Raw genomic sequence first — 3,358 nt, 5'->3', positions numbered from 1 at the left:
GCTGGGTAGCATCTGGGCAGCAGATATGTGTGTAGTCATGTAAAAGAGGTTGCGGTAACAGTACACGTCTTGGGGGGAAAGAGAGGAATCAAAAGATCTGTGTTTGAAGCCAGTGCTCCATGTGACCTGCCGGGTAAGGAAATGCACTCAGTGAGCGTAGCCAAATGAAAATAACTACCCATAATCATAATAATGTTTCTTTGTGATGAATGAAAGAAAAAATACTCTGTGGAAAAGGCAAACGTGAGCGCTCACATTTTAAGCTCAAACATTTAGCGTTGTATTAACAAGATCAGAAAGCTCAGATAAACTCAGTCACCCTGCACACATTCTGCTGCGGTTCTCTCTGCTCCACAGTGAAATGAGGCCGTTCAGCCAACCCCAGACTAATGACTTCACCTTATCTGTGGGAGGTGTTGCAGTGGGTGTGGCAGCAGAAGGGCCAGTTATCTTAAGTGACCTTTTAATACCCCTTGGCCCATTCACATTACCGTTCAAAGTGGACACATGGGCCATAGACGAAGCAGAAGTGTGCCTCGCAAAAAGGAGACAAAAGACGCCACCTGTATGCTAATGCATTGTGTGTGTGAGGCTTTTCAGGGAGGGCAGCGCAGCAGAAGTAGAGGGATTAAAGTGTGCCGCTCCTTTTTAGAGTTGTAAAAGCAGAAGCCAAAAATTGATTTGGGCCCCTCATTTTTCTTAACAAGTATAAAAGGGAAGAAACAAGAAAAATGTGAAGTGAGCCACTTTACAGTGTGAGAGGGTGCTGTAAAATTGATTTTCTCCTTCTTTAAGGCTACAAAGGAGCGAGACAATGAGAGCAATGTGGATGAGTCACTATAGGACGGTGCTGAGGAGAGAAGAAAGGGGGCATGGGCAGTAAAATTCATTTCCAATCTTTGTGTTAAGTAATGAGAAAGAGAAGAGAGTGGAGGAGTGGTGGAGTGTGCTGCATCAGATGGTTGGGGGGCTGGTGTGGGGTGGTCTGAGGAGCCAGATACAACCAAAGGGCTGTAAAATGCTTTTTCTTCTCTTTAAGTAATAGGAGAGCAGAAGTAGCGGAGGCAGAGTGTGGTGCCTCCGTCAACAAGCTGTTGGAGGGCAGAACGGTGGCAATAAAATTCATTTCCTCGCTCCTTATTCCCTTATTTTCTCAAGAAAAGAGAGAGGTTGGACCGGAGGAGTGTGCCGTGGCAGAGGGGCGCCTGTTCATATGGGAAAAAAAGGAAGCTAGGGTCAGAGGCTATAAAAGTCTGTGTGGTAGCATATGCCTGTTTTGAATGGAGGGTGGAGTAATTGCTATTAGGCAGATTTTTCTGCATGGCACACTTTCACAAGAGACGAGTCCTCCTTCTGCAGCCCCCCTCGACCACATGTGCACATTCTTTTGCTCATTCATAAACAGACTTTTATAAACACATCTTCAGCGTGCACACAGACACAACACTCGTGTCAGTTGGATTTACCGCTATCTCTGTGCTCCTGCAGCCTTTTTGGAACAGCGGCAGCAGAAGCGTTCTCTCTTTTTTCCACACTATCTTGTTTCAGCTGAAAAGCCCCGAGCCATCTATTTACCACACTGTCTCTCAGTGTGTATACATCCAGACCTCTGCACTGAATATTTTTCACAAGATCCATTGCTGCGTTTCAGCTGCAAAGCCCCCCTGAACCATTTACAATTATATAACGCTCTATCATGTAGCATGTTTTCATGTTTTTCTGCTTTCACACTATCAGCGAAAAGAAACTTCAGAGGCACAACGTTGCGTCGATACTACTTCCCATCTGTCAGCAGGAGTTAGCAACAATTACCCGCTGCAGCCATTGAGCGAAACGTGCGTGTGTAAGGTGTAACCCTCTTGTTAGCCACGGTGTCACTTGCTGTTGCCGTCAGCTTGACAGTCTGTGTGGATGGCACTATTTCTGGGCATGCCAACTGCCAATGTCTCTTCTATACCTCAAGGCTTCCCAGGGCCAATCAGTGCCGGGGAAGGTCCGGACACTTTGGACAGATCGCTGCTCTTCGGGGGCAGGCAGAGCATGTCACTTTCATCTCAACATATTTCAGAGGGTAATGAGCAAAACGGGGACGGCTCTGGCCTCATGGGATTGACAGCTCGACTACTGTTCTCGCTCGAATCTGGTTATGATGACTATTCCCTGGGATCAGGTGCAATACATACAGCTTCTTCTAGGGGGAAAAAAATACCCTTGTCAATTCTATTCAACTTCTCTACTACCTATTTCCTCTGGAGAAAGGTGCTCAGCTGGCCCCCGAGGGATGGTTGGAGCCTTCTGTTTAAAATCCCATTCTCTAAGCGCATAATGTGGTGCTGGGTTTGTTTACCAAGTGATACCGCTCCAGTCTTGTATGTGCTGTAATAATGTAATTGTTATTTGGTTTATGCCGCCGTACTTTAGCGAGCAAGTTATTCACGCCGCCAAGCCCGCAGTACTCTCTCAGGCTGGTATGTTGTTGTGTGTCAAGGAAAAAAGGGCGAGGGATGGTAAACAGAGGCTCTGGGTGGTCCCTTTCTCTGGACTCAGACTCCCTGGACACACTACAAAGTCTGCTGCTGACAGGAGGAGAAGGGCCCTCTCTCTCTCTCTCTCTCTCCCTCTCTTTTCAACACAACCTGCATTGCTGCTCTCCTCTCCACCTTCTGTTCTGCCGCTTGTTTGTGGCATGCCGGAGTCTATGGAACTGCCCTCATACATATTGAAGGGGCTTTTGAGGGATCCACCAGTGTGCGGCTTTTTCATCCGGTCTAGCCCTCTCCGCTGCCTGTTTTACATTTGAGTGTCAATCTCTCCCTCTCTTTTTCTCTCTCTCTTTCTGTGAGTCCGTCTGTTTGTCCCCTAAAAAGTACTTCTGCATTCCACTATTCAATTCCTGTTTTTCTCACTTTCTCCCACCTGCGCCCCCAATCCCTCCCTCCCTCCATTTCTCACACCACTTAGCTGCAAATTTGTTTTCTGCCTCAATTTTTTATTTTTTTTGGCTTTGGTTTGGACATTGAAATTCTGGTGTGCATCTCTCAAAGCCTCGCTACCTTAACCTATACCCTTGCAACTCCAAATGTAAATGTCAGTATATTCTCACTGTGTCCTTAAAAACCTTGAAAACTATACCTGTTATTTATTTGACTGTCTCCTCTCTGCTGCAAATGTCCTTCAGTAAATATAGTAACAATCTGTTTCTGCTTTTCTAAATCGCACTCATCCTCACTCATCCTCACTTCCTTTTTATCATTTTGCTCCATCCTTCCAGCCTCCCTCTCCTATCCTGCTTTCTCCTATCTGTGTGTTTGTGTGTTGTGCCTTATCTGAAAATCTTATTGCATCTTCTTGTCCTACT

This window comes from Ammodytes marinus, assembly GCF_949987685.1.
Source record: "Ammodytes marinus genome assembly, chromosome: 17".
Classification (NCBI taxonomy): domain Eukaryota; kingdom Metazoa; phylum Chordata; class Actinopteri; order Uranoscopiformes; family Ammodytidae; genus Ammodytes; species Ammodytes marinus.
Note: the sequence above shows the minus strand (reverse complement) of the source record.